The 20,621-nt window shown below is 43.3% G+C and overlaps 1 pseudogene; it reads left to right on the top strand.

Annotated features, from left to right (window-relative positions):
• The first annotated feature begins 3,704 nt into the window (after window positions 1-3,704).
• Window positions 3,705-19,232, top strand: LOC148145084 (CMRF35-like molecule 8; annotated as a pseudogene).
• The last annotated feature ends 1,389 nt before the right edge of the window (window positions 19,233-20,621 follow it).

Genomic DNA, 20,621 nt, shown 5'->3' with positions numbered 1-20,621 from the left:
ATTCCAACATCATTCCAGCTGGCATTGAATCTTCCAACTTACACTCATCTATATCTCTCCTCCAGTTTTACATTTTTGAAGGTGCTATATGAATCCAACTTGCCATATTCAATAACACACTAATGACAAGGTTTTGAAAGAAATGAGTGTGCTTCACAGCTCACTGTATTTAGAAAGCTGCAAATCCACCTATCATTCTGGAATAATTTGAAGTTTTATCACACATCTTATAATTCAAGTTAACTTCAATGGAATTGAATAATTTTAAAATTTTATCAGATTAAAATTTATATCTGGTAAAATAGTTTTCCTCCCAAAACTACTTTATTTCTAAAAATGTTTCTGTCTGCAGCATGGTGCATGTGAATGGCTCATTGTAAATGAACACACATTCAGTTTGGGCTCATTCCATTAAACCCTCAAACAGGTTCCTGGTCAATGAGAAATGTACCTGAGAAATATAGAATCCTGACAGTGCAGAATGAGGCCATTTGGCCCATCTGGTCTGCTCCACCCATCTGAAGAACATCCCACCAGATCCAGAACACCACGCTGTTCCCATAGCCACACATTTCCCATGGTTAACCCACTGACACTGCATATCCCTGGACACTATGGGCAATTCAGCATGACCATTCCACCTAGCCTGCATATTGGTAGACAGTGGGAAAAAAAACTTTAGCAACTTGAGGAAACCCACAGAGACAGATGAAAAATGTGCAAAAATACACAGACAGTCACCCAAGCTTTGAATTGAACCCAGGTCACGGGGACTGTGAGGCAGCAGTGTTAACCACTGAGCCACTGTGCTGTCCATTTTTGAGAAGTTGAGGTGTAAAAACAAGTTTCCACACTTGTTGCATGGTTTGATGTTCATTGTCATTTGGCACTATAAGAAAAATGTGAATATTTTCAAGAGGAATGTATGCTTGATGCCCATGGATGTACAATGAGTGTAAGTGTTAATAAACAGGATATTGTGGGTGGTACACTCTGGGTCATTCAAAGCTGTACTGAGAGTTTTCAGACCCAGCCCTTTGATCACAATCTCTGGGAAGGAAACCTCCTGGGACAGGCTCATGTCCATGTTGTGGGTGGATCACTGCACCATTCCAGAGCAAATGGGACATCCATCCGAATGGGGGAGGGGCTTTGTGGCAGCTCCAGGTCCTACAATTGTTTGTCTCAGAGGAACGGTCTTTTAAAAACTGCTGAGTGCCCGTCTACTAGGATATGGCTTTGACACTGAGCAAGTCACTTTACAGGATCCCTGACAATTAGATCAGATATTCTTCACTTTGTTAATAACTGCTGCCTTCACTGTTTCATCACAGAATCTAATTTTTCAATTTGGTCCTATTTTTCCAACTGATTCTACAGTGTCCATGTCATTCAGGGGCTGGGGGATCTCTGCTCTCTGTTTCTGACACTCAGACACTGGTGACCTGACAGCAGAGGGGTTTCATCCCCATTGGGGTATTAACCCCTAAATACAATAAGCTTCAATCTGCAATTTGAGAGGGAGAGGGTACAGTCGGAAGTGACAGTACTTCTGTTGAATAAAGGGAATTATGGAGCTATGGGGAAGGAGCTGGCCAAAGTTCAATGGTGCAATACCTTAGCAGGGATGACCATGGAGGAACAATGGCGGATATTTCTGTGTATAATGCAGAAGTTGCAGGATCAGTTCATTCCTAAAAGGAAGAAAGATCCCAGGTGCAGGCATGGGCGGCCGTGGCTGACGAGGGAAGTAAAGAAACATATAAAGTTAAAAGAGAAAAAGTATAACATAGCTAAGATAAGTGGGAAAACTGAGGACTGGGAAGCTTTTAAAGAGCAACAGAGGATTACTAAGAAGGAAATACGCAGAGGAAAAATGAGGTACGAAGGTAAACTGGCCAAGAATATTAAGGAGGATGGTAAAAGCTTTTTTAGGTATGTGCAAGGCAAAAAAATGGTTAGGACAAAAATTGGGCCCTTGAAGACAGAAACAGGGGAATATATTACTAGGAACAAAGAAATGGCAGAGGAATTAAATGGGTACTTCAGATCTGTGTTCACTTGGGAAGACACAAGCAATCTCCCTGAGGTAACAGTGGCTGAAGGACCTGAACTTAAGGGAATTTATATTTGCCAGGATTTGGTGTTGGAGAAGCTGTTAGGTCTGAAGGTTGATAAGTCTCCGGGGCCTGATGGTCTGCATCCCAGGGTACTGAAGGAGGTGGCTCGGGAAATCGTGGATGCGTTGGTGATTATTTTCCAGAGTTCAATAGATTCTGGGTCGGTTCCTGAGGATTGGAGGGTGGCAAATGTTATACCACTTTTTAAGAAAGGTGGGCGAGAGAAAGCAGGTAATTATAGACCAGTAAGTCTGACCTCAGTGGTGGGAAAGATGCTGGAGTCTATTATAAAGGATGAAATTACTGCACATCTGGATAGTAGTAACAGGATAGGACAGAGTCAGCATGGATTTATGAAGGGGAAATCATGCTTGACTAATCTTTTTGAATTTTTTGAGGATGTACCACTTTGGTAGCAAGAACAGGAAGGCAGACTACTACCTCAATGGAATCAATTTATGTAAAGGGGCAATACAGAGAGATCTGGGTGTTCTTGTACACCAGTCAATGAAGGTAAGCATGCAGGTACAGCAGGTAGTGAAGAAGGCTAACAGCATGCTGGCCTTCATAACAAGAGGAATTGAGTATAGAAGCAAAGAGGTGCTTCTGCAGCTGTACAGGGCCCTGGTGAGACCACACCTGGAGTACTGTGTGCAGTTCTGGTCTCCAAATTTGAGAAAAGACATTCTGGCTGTTGAGGGAGTGCAGCGTAGGTTCACGAGGTCAATTCCTGGAATGGCAGGATTATCTTACACTGAAAGACTGAAGCGACTGGGCTTGTATACCCTTGAGTTTCGAAGATTGAGAGGGGATCTGATTGAGACGTATAAGATTATGAAAGGATTGGACACTCTGGCAGTAGGAAACATATTTCCACTGATGGGTGAGTGTCGAACCAGAGGACACAGCTTAAAAATACGGGGTAGACCATTTAGGACAGATCTCAGGAGAAACTTCTTCACCCAGAGAGTGGTGGCTGTGTGGAATGCTCTGCCACAGGGGGCAGTGGAGGCCCACTCTCTGGATTCATTTAAGAAGGAGTTGGATAGAGCTCTCAAAGATAGTGGAATCAAGGGTTATGGAGATAAGGCAGGAACAGGATACTGATTAGGAATGATCAGCCATGATTATATTGAATGGCGGTGCAGGCTCGAAGGGCTGAATGGCCTACTCCTGCACCTATTGTCTATTGTCTATTGTCTATTGTTTCCAAGTGTTCTCCAGGAGATTACCCAACGTGTTGTTTCTGTTTTCCAGACAGAGCATTGCAATGGTCCTCGTTGGTTCAGTCTCTGGGTAATGACTCCAGTGACTCTCCTTCCATATTAAGGGTTAAGGTGGGGGCATTGCATTCAGTATTGTGGCTGGGGATGAGCACGCTTGGTGAAGGGTGTCAGCTCCTTTGATCTTCAAAGAATAATGTCGTTAAGGTTAAATTCCACCCTCTGGCTCACTGTGGTCTCAGAAGCTGGTTTCCGATATCCTCTTACTCATGTAACATCTTGTAGACATTGCAGTCCACACTTATTTCAAAGTGAGAAACAGAGCTGAGAGACTGACATCATGAACTTTGTGAATAAATCAATGTGGACTTTGATTCTCCTCATCTGTTCCATTCCCAGTGAGTGATCATCTGAGTTGTATATTCAGATACCAAATGTTTGTTGAAGTCCAATGTGTGGTTTATACAGTGGAAATGTTTAAATTGCTGAAGATGTATAAAGGGATAAAGGCAGAGCTTGTGACACAATGGGTAATATTGTTATTGCCATGTCAAATTCTGAGAGTTTGATTCTCATTCAGCACATTTTGCAAAGGAATGTGTATTCTCACAAAACCAAACAGGTTCATTGTCAACCTGCGAATCCTTCCAACATACCCAGGGTAGGGAGCAGGACTGGGAGGGTTTCCAAGTCATGCTTATTCAATGCAGAACAACACACCTCACATTGCAACAACTCAGGCAAGTGATAAGCTGCAGAAAACAGACACAGCATTTGCTTTGTCTGTCCCATGCATACCTAAACAACATTACAAAATGTAATGCCTCTACTGAACATATTATCATCCCAGGTGACAGAGTTCCCAAATACTTCAGAGCAGCATTAATTATTAATTAAATAAAAAGGACAAATAATGTTGATTTTAAATCAAAAATAAAGCGTCAAAATTATCTTAATTTGTCCAAAATTTTCAATGTTCAGTAGCCACTAAAACTGGGGTGGAAATAAGCCCTCAAACAAAACATCTTGAGTTTGCTTTTATTTCTGTTATTTTAGTTTAGAAATGCAGTTCATTAAGTATACATCTGTGAGGCTCAGTCACAAAAGCAGATGGACGTTTTACACTTCTCTTTGCATAACAAAGCTTTTTTTTCCTTTCAGTCTAACTTGAATCAAGTTGTTTACTATCTTTCAATGGAGAAGGTGAGGTCTGCAGATGCTCGAGATCAGAGCTTAAAATGTGTTGCTGGAACAGCGCAGCAGGTCAGGCAGCATCCAAGGAACAGGAGAATCGACGTTTCGGGCATAAGCCCTTCTTCAGGAATCCCCTGAAGAAGGGCTTATGCCCGAAACGTCAATTCTCCTGTTACCTGGATGCTGCCTGACCTGCTGCTCTGTTCCAGCTACTATCTTTCAATCCCATTGGTTTACATGTTACAATGTAACACCGCAATAAAAGTATTGTTCATCATTGCAATCTCTCCACTAGTGATTTCGAAACACTCAAGATTAAAATTCCCATGTTGCATTGACTCTAGGCTACAACGCAATGAATTCTGTTACATGAAACCTTCCTGAAACATGTTGTGGCTCTGACCCACCAACTTCATGCAGAATACTTCACAGATAGAAACCTGAAGTGTGCATCCCTCTGTTTTCACAATTCTCTTTCTTTCAAAGCTTCCTTTATCCAATAAGGTCTCTGTTTCCTGGCTTTCATCACCTTTCATCATTCATGTATCTTCCTCCCTTTCTTCTCTCTTCTCCACCCCTTCACTGAGGTTGAAAACCCTTTTTGTCATTTTGCTTGAAAATTCTTCCCCACACAAAGGGCGGTTCTCCCAACAAGCCTGTTAGTCTGCTATTTATTGAAGTAAATTTACCCCGTCATCAACAGGCTGCTCCTCTTCCCCACCGGGACACAATGTGGCAGCAATTTAAACATTTTCTCATTAAGCAACACTCAGGAAAAGTCTTTAAATAATTCTGTTATTTTTCTCTCCTCACACTGACAACAATGTGTGATTACAAACCATCCTGCCTTTACTGCCCTCAAGATCCTCCACATTGATGTCTCTCTCCCATCGTGAACCATCCCTTGCTGAACTTCAATTCTCTTCTTCTCCCATTATCTTCCTGGGTCACCTCGAGCCTTGGACATGTAGACCCTGAGCCCACCATGAGTCTACATACATCCCCCCCTCCTCCTTGGATGAATCTCTCCTTCTCCAGTTGGAGTAAGGACCCTTCAGCACCTGTGCCCTCCTTCACACTGATCCCCAGCCGACTCCAATCCAGGCCTGTCACTCAGGCTGCTCTCCAGGGGTGTGGCGGGGGGGGAAACATTTCGATGATGTCACACACGGTGGAGTTAGAGCCCACAGCGGGCAGCACAAACCCAATTTCAAGATTGTCCCAAAGCTCGACCAGTGGGGTAAGAAAATATCCCGACTGTTTCGATCATTCCCTAGGAATTTGGAACAGCCTGACGCTGTGATAAGGGATTAACTTCACCATGAACAAGATACAATGTAGCTGATTAAAATGTATTAAAGAGTTTTTTCCAGTTAATTCCTGAAATATTGTCTCCTCAGTTTCAGGTGCTTTATGGCCAGAGAAGCCCGTTATGGGAATTTTGGGAAGAGCGATCACAATATCTTGTCACTACGAAGCACGGTGGTATCAGTCACACATGAAATATTAGTATCACGGAAGGGCTCGTCAGTGTACGGTTATAGCAACGACAAATTGGCCAAATGGGAGAATATCAATCACTGATAACAAAGCACAAGGAATATTTCTTGTCACAATCACGAATCTTCAATGGGGAAATGCCGGACGATACAGCTGTGGGATTGAGACTCCTGACCTTGACCCAATGTTTAATGTAGAGCTGCACATCTCTGACGGTAAATGTCTCAGTGATTTTTTAAAATTACCCTCAGCTGATATCTGATCAGTGTTTTATCCAGGAAGAAAATTGACCAAGTGTTGAAGGATATTTGATTTTTGATCTCTCAATAATTGTTTCTTTCCCACAGAAGCTGTCTCTGTTCCTGGACTCCGATATTTATCCCCACCATATGTTTCATATTCTGGAGGTTCAGTGACAGTCTCCTGTGAGTCTGCCCGGGGATCTCTCCCCATTCACTACACATGGTCTGAGAAGACCCCTTCTCAAGATTTAAAGATATCTGACACCAATAAACCGGATCTACATTGTCAATCCTTCACACAGCAACATCATCAATATTACTGCACAGCCTCAAATACTCAGGGAACAAAACCCAGTGAAATTGTTCATGTCTCAGTCAGCAATGTAAGAGAGAAGAACTGCAGTTATAACATAAAAGCCAATGGCATCGGTAAGTGTGATGCACATGTTTAACATCTCACTCTGCAAAACTGTAATGTAATGTATAAATTACATTACACCGTGGGCGGCACGGTGGCACAGTGGTTAGCACTGCTGCCTCACAGCGCCAGAGACCCGGGTTCAATTCCCGCCTCAGGCGACTGACTGTGTGGAGTTTGCACGTTCTCCCCGTGTCTGCGTGGGTTTCCTCTGGGTGCTCCGGTTTCCTCCCACAGTCCAAAGATGTGCAGGTCAGGTGAATTGGCCATACTAAATTGCCCATAGTGTTAGGTAAGGGGTAAATGTAGGGGTATGGGTGGGTTGCGCTTCGGCGGGTCGGTGTGGACTTGTTGGGCCGAAGGGCCTGTTTCCACACTGTAATCTAATCTAATCTAAAAAAATGCACTCCACTTGTTTCATTGTCACTTCTGATTTAAACCAATACTCTGTACTGCAGTTAGAAAATAAACAGGTACATAAAATACTATCCACAGCATGCATAAACCTTGCAACCACTCCAATAATCCCCACAAATTAAAATAATGTTGAATTGACAGGCAATTTGCATTTTTCTAACAGGCCTCCACTCTGTTGTATCCAGATTTCGGACAAATATTGGGGATAGAGTGGAGATCAGTTGTACAATGAAATATCTGTAAATATTGCCTGCAGCCATTTCCTGATATGATCTGTTTGAGCTGTCAGAGAAGAAGCAAGTCAGCATCAAGTCGAAGTGACACCCGGGAACTGTATTTGGAACTATCAGCAGCAGCTCATGTGGCTGCACTCACTTCTGATGGCAGCATGTTGGGGGTTCCAGTTCCCCTTCGGGGTTAAAATTCAGCTGGATCCCACTGCCCAGCAGAGAGAAGTAATGCTGTGCTGTGGCAGGTGAGACAGTGTCGATGAGGTGATAAACTGAGAACCTGTTCCCCCTTTAGGAATGGCACCATATGTGAACTATTTGCAGAATAGAGGTTCTCCTGGTGTTCGAGCAAGCATTCATTCCTCAATCAATGTTATTAAACACTTCAATGGCATTGGCTGCTGCAAATTAACTTCTACATATTAGACTCATAGAGTGACATAGATGTACAGCTTGGAAACAAACCCTTCGAACCAACCCGTCCATTCCAACCAGATATCCCAACTCAATCTAGCCCCACCTGCTAGCACCAGGCCAATATCTCTCCAAACCATTACTATTCAGAGACCCATCCAGTTGCCTTTTAACTGTTGCAATTGTAATAGCCTCCACCACTTCCTCTGGCAGCTCATTCCACACACGTACCACCCTCTGCGTGAAAAATCTGCCAAGTTGGCCCCTTTATATCATTCGCTTCTCACCCTAAACCTATGCCTTCTACTTCTAGAATCCCCCACGCCAATGAAGATACTTTGACCATTTATCCAATCTATGCTCCTCATGATTTTGCAGACCTCGATAAGGTCAGCCCTCAGCCTCCAATGCTCCAGGGAAAACAGCCCCTGCCTATTTAAATTATCCTGATAGCTCATATCCTCCGACCTTGGCAACATCCTTGTAAATCTTTTCTGAACCCTTTCAGATTTCACAACATCCTTCTGCTGAGAAGGAGACCAGAGTTGCACGCAATATTCCAAAAGTCGCCTAACCAATGTCCTGTAAAGCTGCAATATGACCTCTCAACTCCTGTACTCAATACTCTGACCAAGAAAGGAAAGCATACCAAACACTTTCTTCACAATCCCATCCACCTGAAACTCCACTTTGAAGGAGCTATGAACCTGCACTCAATGGTCTCTTTGTTCATGAAGTGATAAGTCCTGCTAAGATTTGCTTTCCCAAAATGCAGCACTTCACATGTATGTAAATTAAACCCCACCTGCCACTTCTCAGCCCATTGGTCCATCTGATCAAGATACTGTTGTAATCTGAGGTAAGCTTCTTCGCTGTCCACTACACCTCCAATTTTGGTGTCATCTGCAAACTTACTAACTGTACCTCTTAGGCTCATACCCAAATCATTTATATAACTGATAAAAAGTAGTGGACCACGCACTGAGCCTTGTGACACTCCATTGGTCACAGGCCTCCACTCTGAAAAACAAACTTCCACCACCACCTTCTGTCTTCTACCTTTGAGCCAGTTGTGTTTAGTTCTCCCTATATTCCATGAGATCTAACCTTGCTAACCAGTCTCCTGGGGGAAACCTTGTCAAATATACAAGTCCATATAGGTCACGTCCACTGCTCTGCCCTCATCAATCCTCTTTGTTACTACTTCAAAAAGCTCAATCAAGTTTGTGAGACATGATTGAATATGCACAAAGCCATGTTGACGATCCCTGATCAGTCCTTGCCTTTCCAAATACATGTACATCCTGTCCCTCAGGATTCCCTCCAACAACTTGCCCACTACTGATGTCAGGCTCACTGGTCTGTAGTTCCCTGGCTTGTCCTATACCACCTTTCTTAAACAGTGGCACCACATTCGCCAACCTCCAGTCTGCCAGCACTTCACCTGTGATTGTTGATGATACAAATATCTCAGCAAGTCCACCAGTTTCCTCATTTCCCCTCCCCCACCTTACCCCAGTTACAACCCTCCAACTCAGCACCATCCGCAATACCTGCCCCACCTGCCAATCTCCCTTCCCACCTCTCCGCTCCACCCTCCTCTCTGACCTATCACCTCTGTCACCTCCCCCATTTACCTATTGTACTCTTTGCTACCTTCTCCCCAGCCCCACCCCACCCCATTTATCTTACCACCCTGGAGACTTCCTGCCTCTATTCCTGATGAAGGTCTTTTGCCCGAAACGTCGATTTTCCTGCTCCTCGGATGCTGCCTGACATGCTGTGCTTTTCCTGCACTACTCTAACCAAAATTATAGATCTGAGTCTGACATCAGTGGTGGGTAAGTTTTTGAAGGGGATTTTGAGAGATCAGATTTACAGGCATTTAGAGAGGCAAGAACTGATTCGGGATAGTATGCAGGAAAACGTGCGTTCTAAACTTGATTGAGTTTTTTGAGAACGTAGCCAAAAACGTTGCGAGAGCAGAGCAGTAGATGTTGTCTATATGGACTTTAGGAACAAGGTTCCACATGGTAGACTGAGTCATAAAGTTAGATCACATGGGATTCAGGGTGAGCTTGCCAATTGAATCAAAATTAGCTTGATGGCAGGAGACAGAGGGTGATGGTGGATGGTCATTTGTTTGGATTGGAGGCCTGTGATCAGTAGTGTTCTGCAGGGATCAGTGTAATTTATACAACAATTTGAATGAGAAATTAGAAGACATGGTTAGTAAGTTCATGGATGGCACCAAAAGTGGTGTTATTGTTGACAGTGACAAAGGTTATCTACGATTGCAAAGGGATCTTGATCAATTGGTCCAATGGACTGAGGAGTGGCAGATGGAGTTTTGTTTGGATCAATGTGAGGTGTAGCCTTTTGGTAAAACAAACAAGGACAGGACTAATACAATTAAAAGTAGGGCCCTGGGTAGTGCTGTCGAACAGAGAGACCCAGGGGATCTTTAAAATTTACACCAGAGATAGACAGGGTGTTTCAGAAGGTACTTAGCATGCTCACAATCATTTCTCAGACCATTGAGTGTCGGAGTTGGAACATCACGCTGCACCTGTACAGAATGATGGTGAGGCCACTTTTGGATTACTGTGTACAGTTTGAATCAACCTGCTTCAGGAAGATTATTATTAAATTAAAGATTTATTAAGATGCACAGAAGATTTCCTAAGATGTTGCTGTGACTGGAGGGTTTGAGTGGTAAGTATAGGCTGGGACCTTTTCCCCTTGAGCGGAGGAGGTTGGGAGGTGACTTTATCGAGGTTTATAAAATCATGAGGAGTCGAGATAAGGTGTTTAGCAAAGGTTGCTTTCACTAGGCTGGGAGAGTTCAAAGTGAGGGGTCATGTTTTCACGGTGAGAGGAGAAAGATGTAAAATGAACCTGAGGGGCAATATTCTCACACAGAGGGTGGCTCATATGTGGAATGAGCTGCCAGAGGACATGGGAGATGACGGGTCAGTTGCAACGTTAAAAAGACATTTCGATCAGTACATAAATAAGAAAGATTTGGAGGGCATGAGCCAAATGCAAACAAGTGGGACTGGTGTGTTTTGAGAAACTTGTTCATCGCGGATGTATTAAACTGGAGGGACTATTTCTGTGCCATATGAGTCTATGACAGTGAATGGGATAATGAAGGGAAAAGTGTTGGTGGTTTTTGGATTTTCAAATATAGTCAGTTTTCTAATAAATGGTTATTTTCCAAAAAGGAAAGTTTCCTGAACTTCAATTATAATCACAACCTAATGTCTCATGCTCTGGGGGTTTAGTCACACTCTCCTGTGAGTCTGTCCGAGGATTCCTCCTCATTCACGTCACATGGTCTGAGAAGACCCCATTTCCCGATTCAATGATCTCTGACACCAACAAACTGGATCTACATCGTCAATCCCTCACACCACAACATCATCAATATTACTGCACAGTCTCAAATTCTCAGGGAACAAAACCCAATGAAATTGTTCATGTCTCAGTTCCCAGTGTAGCAGAGAGGGGCTCTAGTTCCATGGTATAAATCAACAGCATCGGTAAGTTTTATACAAATACTGAGGCTGACACATTCATTCAATCTTCATTCAAACTGCTCATTGCATAAGTTTCTTGTGTAACTACCAACAACTGCACCACATCACATTACATCTCTTTGACCTTTGAATAATTATGAACAAGGCATTGATTTACTTTCAAAAATGGAATCAATTGTAATGCAGCTCCAGATTATGTATTAATGCTGAACTCTACCTCAGTGTTACGTCTCACAGCTTGTATGTGCTCTGCCTTTAGTAGACAAAACCATTGCTGTGTCATAGCATGTGATGTGAGGGGACAATAGTGTCTGGCTCAATCTTAGTTGGTGTCACTTCCAGCATGACATGCTGTTGGAAGTGTTCCACTGTATGTAACTGAATACCTCAGTTTTAGTTCAGATCCTGAAGTGCCTGTGGCTGTGAGACATATTTAGGCCAGACTTTATATTTGTGAAGTCTTTTCAACAATTTCAACAACAACGTCACCAAGAATAAGAACATCTTCAGGAACCAAGTCTGTCAGCAAAAGGTAGAACATTTTCATTGTTGATATTTCATTGATTCCAAGTGAGAATAAGTGACTTAACATAAATAATTTTCAATTTCAGACTATAATTTATCAGAATGGAAATGGTGGCTGAATTTATACAGTGCAACTATAGAGTCATTGAAATGTACCAAACCTCAGGTCCAACTCTTCCATGCCGACCGGATTTCCTCAGCTAATCTACTCCCATTTGCCAGTACTTGGTCCATGCCCCTGTAAACCCTTCTAGATCCATAGAGCTATCCAGATGCCTTTTCAATGTTGTAATTCTACCAGTGTCCACCATTTCCTGTGGCAGCTCATTCCATACACACACCTTACTCTGGGTGAAAACATTGCCCCTTAGGTCTCTTTTAAACTTTCCTCTCACACCCTAAACATATAACCTCTAGTTCTGGACTTCCGTTACCTGTCTTACAATGTTGCTATTTATGTAATTGGAAATTCATAACAGCAAGTACAAATTTTCTGTTTGCAACCTCCCAGATTGAGGTGCTGTTTTCAGCAATAAAATTCAATACTTCATTATTTATCTCAGCTCATGGTATTTTTTAAAGACCGGCAATGAGAGCTTTTTTTAAGCCGGGGTGTTCTGGAGTATCACTGACAGGGACATTACACTCTCTGTTGGCTTCCCCTCTTCCATCCTCTTCTTATACATTATTCCCAAACTGAGAGGGTGGGAAGCTATTTGGTTCCAGCTGGTTAAGCCTTGCCTGTTAGAAGGTGCAAGGAGCAGTGAGGGATGATGATATTCTGAGTTCCTCACTCACTGAAGAGACATCTCACCCACTGGAATATCACACCAGACTGCAGTGCCACCTGTAAATGTCCACCCATTTAACCTTATAATCCACACGTATGACATTGGGCTGACCATTCCAGGACATGTTACTGCAACTTGTTTCATTTGACCTTTATCTGTTGTTCATTTCTGTGGCTGTAAGGTACACTTAGACCAGAGGCTGTTCTAAACATCTGTGATTTGTCAGGACTGCAATAGCCACACCTTGTCTACATGTGACAAGCGCTAACATAAAGACTGCCTCATCAGGTTTAAATACCATGACAGGACGTACTACAGTACTAAAACTTGTTTCTTTTGACTGTTATCTGTTGTTCATGTCAGTAATAAATTAAACTGCAATTTAATTTTCCCACATTACTCACTGAGCTGTGCTGCTTTACTTTGCTACAATATACTAATGTCCTGTACAGCAGCAACATGACATCCCAACCCCTGTCCTCAATGCTCTGACCAATAAAGGAAAGCATACCAAACGCCTTCTTCACTATCCTATCTACTTGCGACTCCACTTTCAAGGGTCTATGAACCTGCACTCCAAGGTCTCTTTGTTCAGCAACACTCCCGAGGACCTTACCGTTAAGTGTATAAGTCCTGCTAAGATTTGCTTTCCCAAAATGCAGCACCTCGCATTTATCTGAACTAAACTCCATCTGCCACTTCTCAGCCCATTGGCCCAATAGTCCAGATCCTGTTGTAATCTGTGGAAGCCTCTTCACTGTCCACTACACCTCCAAATCCACTGTTGGAGTATTGCGTGCAATTCTGGTCTCCTTCCTATCGGAAAGATATTGTGAAACTTGAAAGGATTCAGAAAAGATTTACAAGGATGTTGCCAGGGTTGGAGGATTTGAGCTATAGGGAGAGGCTGAACAGGCTGGGGCTGTTTTCCCTGGAGCGTCGGAGGCTGAGTGGTGACCTTATAGAGGTTTACAAAATTATGCAGGGCATGGGCAGGACAAATAGACAAAGTCTTTTCCCTGGGATCGGGGAGTCCAGAACTCGAGGGCATAGGTTTAGGGTGAGAGGGGAAAGATATTAAAGAGACCTAAGGGGCAACCTTTTCACACAGAGGGTGGTAAGTGTATGGAATGAGCTGCCAGAGGATGTGGTGGAGGCTGATACATTTAAGAGGCATCTGGATGGGTATATGATTAGGAAGGGTTTGGAGGGATGTGGACCGGGTGCTGACAGGTGGGACTAGATTGGGTTGGGATATCTGGTCGGCATGGACAGGTTGGACCAAAGGGTCTGTTTCCATGCTGTACATCTCAATGACTCTATGACCCTATTCTGCAGTGTAAACAGGGGATAAATGTTTGAAACATCAAACAGTCTTGTTTCCTTCAAATGATTTTGTATTTCTCCATTTTGCACAGTTGCGTTGTCTGGGATGTTGTACGCTGGGTACTCTTCACTCTCCTGGTGATTTGTTCTGTTTCAGTCACAATGTTTACACGAAAACATTAGGTGAGCATCATGGCCTTTACACGAATGATTTTGAGCACTCTAAGTTCCCCATCAATGAGGTGGCCCTGGGTGGAGGGGTTTCGAAGCAGGAGACACAGTTTGAGAAGAATGGGTTGACCATTTGGGACTGAGATGAGCAGGAATTTCTTCACTCAGAGGGTGTTGTTTTTTTGGAATTCTCTGCCCCAGAGAGCTCTGGGGGCTCCAGCCTTGTGTATATTCAAAACAGAGATCAATAATGTTCTGGGTAATAAAAATATACTATAGAGGGACATGCAGGATAGTGCAAGAAAGCATGGTATTCAAGTGCTCTGATCTAGGTGAATGCTGAAGGAGCCTCGAGGGGCTGAATGGCCTACTCGGGTCCTGCCTCATCTCTCTCCATGATGACCTCATGCTGTTAAATGCTGTCATTGTACCAGCATCCACCACTTCCTCTGGCAGCTCGTTTCATACACACACATACCCTCTGTGTGAAAAGGTTACTCCTCAGGTCATTTTGAAATCTTTTCCCTCTCACCTTCAACCTATGACCTCTAGATCTGGACACTGCCAGAGAGGAAAAATACCTTGGCTGTTCACCCTGTCCATGCCGTCGTTTAAATCTCATTGGATAATATAGTCATGTGTCCTAATCTGGAACGAAGAAAATGTAAAAGTTGTTGGGTAGAGAGACAAGTGAGTTAGTGTCTCATTAACGAGGTGAATGTAATCAGACAAGTACATTTTAAAGGGCCACTTGGGTTTGGTATTTCTGTAATGCACTGCATGGCGAACAGTGGAAGACAGCAATTCTCAGTTGCAATGCTCATACACTGAATTGTCAGTCTGTGAGGGGATACACTGCAATGTGCAGGGTGCTTGGTTGTGCCAATGACATTTGGATGAGGATACACACTTCGGACATGGGCTTATGACATGGTCAACATTTCCCCTAAATTTTCACAAACACATACACACATATACATCGATGGGGTGAAATGCATTTGCAAATTTGTATTTGCAGATGCTTTTTATTTTGTTCAAAAAGCACACAATCTATAGACAGTCAGACAATGTAACATTTTATAAATTCCTACTTTCAAAATAAAATGAGTCTGACTCCAGGTTGGGACACAGACACTAACCTCATCCCTTTACTGCATTGCCTGAGCTGAGATGTCACATTTTTATTGACGGATAAAACCTAAAGATATTCTGGGATATTCTGGGAAATTCTGGGATTTACATATTAATCAATCGAAACCTGCATCCCCATTCTACGTGATTACAGACTCCACAGCAATCTCGGTTTCTCTAACACATTGCATCCGTTGTGTGTCCCTTTGATCTTTTACTTATCGATGCTGTATCCTTTGTATCCTGCCCCACTCACTCCCTGACAAAGGAGTAGTGCTCTGAAAGCTTGTATTTTCAAATAAATCTGAAGGACTATAACCTGGTGTTGTGTGATTTTCAGCTTTGTCCACCCCAGTCCAACAGCTGCCCTCCATATCCTGAATCTTCTTGCCAGTGGCTCATATCCAGCAGACAGTGAGTGCTGAGCCTGAGTCTGAATGACAGTTGTTCACCTCTCCAAGGAGACAGCTGGACATACGGCTCAGGATTGATAGTGATGGTTGATGCCTCCATCCCCATTGATCCAGTTTAAGGACTGTCTCTGACATACCGACCTGCTGTGATTGTGCTTGTCTCTGCATTTTCACAACTTCAATAAAATTACACCTGACAATTCTGAAGATAGAAGCCATTGTCTTTATCTCAACACAATCACCTTTCCTTAACCACTGATTCCATCCCCCTCTCTGTCCAACAGAGCTCTCATTCACGATGTTGTTAGCTCCACACTCAATCATTCCAACATCATTCTGTCCAGCCTTGAATATTCAAACTTCCACTCATCCATATCTCTCCTTCAGCTTTACCTCTTTGAAGGTGCTATATAAATGCAACTTGCCATATTCATAAACACACTGAAAGTCAAGGCTTTGAAAATGAACATGCTTCTCAGTTCACCGTATTTAGAAAGCTGCAAATTTGCCCATCATTCTGAAACAATTTGAAGTTTTATCCCAAATGTTACAAACCAAATTAATTTCAATAGAATTGAATAATTTTAATTTTTTATCAAATTAACTTTTAAATGTGGTAAAATAGTGTTCCACGCAATTTATTCTGGTTATAAAAAAATGTTTCTGTCTGCAGCATGCTACATGTGAATGCTTCATTGTAAATGAACACATATTCAGTTTGGGCCCATTCCATTAAAACCTCAAACAGGTTCCTGGCCAATGAGGAATGTAATTGAGAATTATAGAATCCCTACAGTGCAGAAAGAGGCCATTTGGCCCATCTGGTCTGCACCAGTCATCTGAAGAACATCCTACCAGACCCAGAACCCCACTCTGTTCCCATAGCCACACATTTCCCATGGCTAACCCACATTACCTGTACATCCGTGGTATTGTGGGCAATTTAGCATGACCGAACCTGCACATTGCTAGAAGTTCGGAGAAAACTGTAGCACGTGGAGGAGACCCACACAGACAGAGGAAAAATGTGCAAACTGCACAGACAGTCACCCAAGGTTTGAACTGAGCTCAGTTCATGGGAGCTGTGAGGCAGCAGTGCTAACCACTGGGCCAATGTGCCATCCATTTTTGAGAGGGTGGGGTGTAAAAAACAAGTTTCCACACTTGTTGCATGGTTTGATGTTCATTGTGTTTTGACACTATCAGAAAAAAGTGTGAATATTATCAAGGAGGATGTGTGATAGATAGCCATGGATGTACAATGAGAGTAAGTGTGAGTTACTTTTGTCTGCAAATTGGAGAGAGAGCTGCCCTGGTACAGCACTTGCTGGAGGCTAATGTTGTGGGTCCTGGTCCATTTGAAGGACATTGTTGGATGTGGATGGAACAAACAGTGGACAGATGTATCGGGGTCCGGCCTGAGCGGGATGTAGGTTATGAATCACAAAGAGGACAGGTGAAAGGGGAGAGAAGCTTTATCGATTAATCTACAGGGGAGATTCCAAAGGACCAAAAGAAGAGATATTAATTAAACGGTGCTGTAAACTGGGCTAATGTTCCTAAGCACTGAGCATTTTATTTTGTCCAGGAACTGTGTGACAATAGCTCAGGAGTCCAGGAATATGTCACTAACTGTTACAGCAGGGACATTACACAACTCTTCCAAAGGATTTCGAAAAGCTTGCTAGACACTTGGCCTCCTCTGTCACTGGGAAAACCCCAGAACCTATGGGGAAAGCACATTGCGAAACCACAACCCATACCTGCAGACACTGTAACACCCTCCTGGCACCCATTGCCTACAGCTCAGTAAACAGGGAGAACTGTGTCACCTGTAGCAATATGTCTGCAGCCACGTTTGCGCAGCCACTGACAGAAATGCTCAGTGGACAGGCTTTCTGGAAAGGCAGGGAGGGGGCAGTTTTCTTAGAGCCCACATCAGTGTTAATCAACAGGATATTGTGGGTGGCACACTCTGGGTCAGTCAAGGCTGTACTGAGAGTTTTCAGACCCAGCCCTTTGATCACAATCTCTGGGAAGGAAACCTCCTGGGACAGGCTCATGTCCATGTTGTGGGTGGATCACTGCACCATTCCAGAGCAAATGGGACATCCATCCGAATGGGGGAGGGTCTTTGTGGCAGCTCTAGGTCCTGCAATTGTTTGTCTCAGAAGAACGGTCTTTTAAACACTGCTGAGTGACCGTCTACCACGATATGGCTTTGACACTGAACAAGTCACTTTACAGGATCCCTGACAATTAGATCAGATATTCTTCACTTTGTTAATAACTGCTGCCTTCACTGTTTCATCACAGAATCTAATTTTTCAATCTGGTCCGATTTTTCCAACTGATTCTACAGTGTTCATGTCATTCAGGGGCTGGGGGATCTCTGCTCTCTGTTTCTGACACTCAGACACTGGTGACCATTGGGGTATTAACCCCCAAATGTTTCCAAGTGTTCTCCAGGAGTTTACCCAACGTGTTGTTTCTGTTTCCCTGACAGAGCATTGCGATGGTCCTTGTTGGTTCAGTCTCTGGGTGATGACTCCAGTGACTCTCCTTCCATATTAAGGGTTAAGGTGGGGGCACTGCCTTCAGCATTGGGGCTGGGGATGAGCACGGTTGGTGAAGGGTGTCAGCCCCTTCGATCTTCTCAAAGGTGAAACCCAGCTTGGTTCACCAGACTCACTCATCATCAACCATGTCCTGGTGAATACAAAGCCCCATGTCAGCCGGTTCACCAGAGGGATCCTCACCTTGGAATTGAAGCTCACTCCCAGTTACTCAATCACAGCTCATGTTTGAAAGAATTGTCTCTCTGTTGTTGAATTCCTTTCTCTGCCTAAAATTGACCCCATGACTTGTTTACTTGGATCTTGTGGAAATGGAACAGAGGGTGTCCTACTCCTGCACATCTAGGAGATTAGATCCTGACACAATAATTATTCAGCACCGAGATCGGAATCATTTGGCCTAAAAGCAAAATTTTAATAAAAGTCCTGCGTTGAATTGCAGCAGTAATTTTCACAAAAGAAATTTCTATTTGTTAAAAACTGTTTGTTGAAAGTTCTGACACTGGAGAATGAGTCAGTTGGTGTTCATCTGAGAATGGGAAAATGGCGGCAACGGAGTTGGCAGATTTTGGCTCAGTGTCTAGACTAGAGTGGGGCTGGAAAAGCACAGCCGGTCAGGCAGCGTCTGAGGAGCAGGAAAATCGACGTTTCGGGCAAAAGCACCTCATCAGGATTGAAGCTGGGCTTTGGCCCGAAACATCGATTTTCCTACTCCTCTAATGCTGCCTTACTGGCTGTGCTTTTCCAGCCCCACTCTAATCTAGACTCTGTTTTCCAGCATCTGCAGTCCTCACTTTTGCCGAGATTCTAGACTCAGCCCTGGGCTCGCCCTGTCCAGCCATTTCTCATCTTTTTTCCCGTTTCTCGATCTTCTCTTCTCAATTATTTTCAGGTTTTCTAACTCACCTTGTGGAGTTAGTGGTGGTGACAACATCAGAGTGTGGCAGCAGCCGAGGCCCTGGAGTGGAGTGGGCCTGCAGTGGAGTGGGCCTAGAGTAGAAGGGAGTGGGCCTGGAATAGAGGGGAGTGGGCCTGGAATAGAGGGGAGTGAGCCTGGATAGAGGGGAGTGGGCAGTGGGTGGCGGCAGGACGAGTGCGGATTGGGCGGTGGGTGAGGGTGCCGGAGCAGGGACCGTGTCACAAATGATGGTCAGCATTTTTCTTCTCTGACTGGAATCAGCTCAGTGTGAGGAGAGAGAGAGAGAGATAGCGAGAGAGAGAGACGACATGTGGAATCCCCCAACATGGAGCGACTGCAGGCTATAGAAGGACTGTAATGTCTATCTTTTAACTTTATCTCTCTATTTCCCTAACATATACAATGAAGAACTGTCATGTAGAACTTTTAGCTTTTTCCTTTATTTCTTTATTTTTGGAACTAATCTATTTTAGCCCCTGAGTTTTATAATGATACACTTTGTCCCTAAGATGACATTGTGCATGGCAACATCGTACACTTTTCAGTGGACCCCTATACTTTTGTACTTGAGCACACATGACAATAAAACCGAATTCTAATTCTAATTCAGGATAAATAATGAACTTGGGTCACCATTGCCCATAGCATCTGATTCCTTCACCATTTTGATTTCAGGATTCTTTGTTCATTTAATGAAAGTTAATTTTGTTCTTCTTTTAAATACAACTGACAGGAAGCTCTCCTTCAGGGTCAGTTCACACCCTCTAGCTTCCTGTAGTTTCAGCAGCTGGCTTCTTATATCCTCTTCCTCATTTAACTTCTTGTAGACATTGCAGTTCACACTTACCACAATGTGAGAAACAAGAGCTGAGAGACTGACATCAAGAACTGAGCTGATCTTTTGAATAAAATGATGTGGATTTTAATTGTCCTCATTTGTTCCATTCCTTGTGAGTGACCATCCGAGTTGTACATTAAGACAATCTATGTTTGTTGAAGTGCACTGTCTGGTTTGAACAGGAGAGACGCTTAAATATTTGTCAACCTGTAAAAGCAGAAAGGGAGATCTTGTCACACGTTGACAAAATCTTGAATTTGTGATTATTCCTTTTTTTACAGGACAATGATGTTTTGTGAGGCTCAGTTGCAAAAGTAGACGATTGATACAGATTTCTCTTTGCTTAAGACACCGTTTTCCTTTCAGTCTTGAGCTTTAACCAAGTTGCTTACACTCTTTCATTTCCAACAAATTTAACATTGCAATGTAGCACTGCAACAAAATTATTGTTCAATATTTCCATCTCACATTCATTTATAAACAAACTGCTTTAAAACAATCAACATTAAAGTTCCCAGTGAAACTCCAACTTGTTATTCACTCACTGTGACTGTCTAAATCTCTTTGCAGATTCTTTGTTTCTTCCTCACAGCTTGCACTCACACCCAACTTACTCCCATCAGTAAACTTA

This window comes from Chiloscyllium plagiosum, unplaced genomic scaffold (genome assembly GCF_037043375.1).
Source record: "Chiloscyllium plagiosum isolate Xiang-an unplaced genomic scaffold, Cpla_swu_hap1 HiC_scaffold_26, whole genome shotgun sequence".
NCBI lineage: Eukaryota > Metazoa > Chordata > Chondrichthyes > Orectolobiformes > Hemiscylliidae > Chiloscyllium > Chiloscyllium plagiosum.
This window is presented reverse-complemented; position numbering and strand designations above follow the sequence as displayed.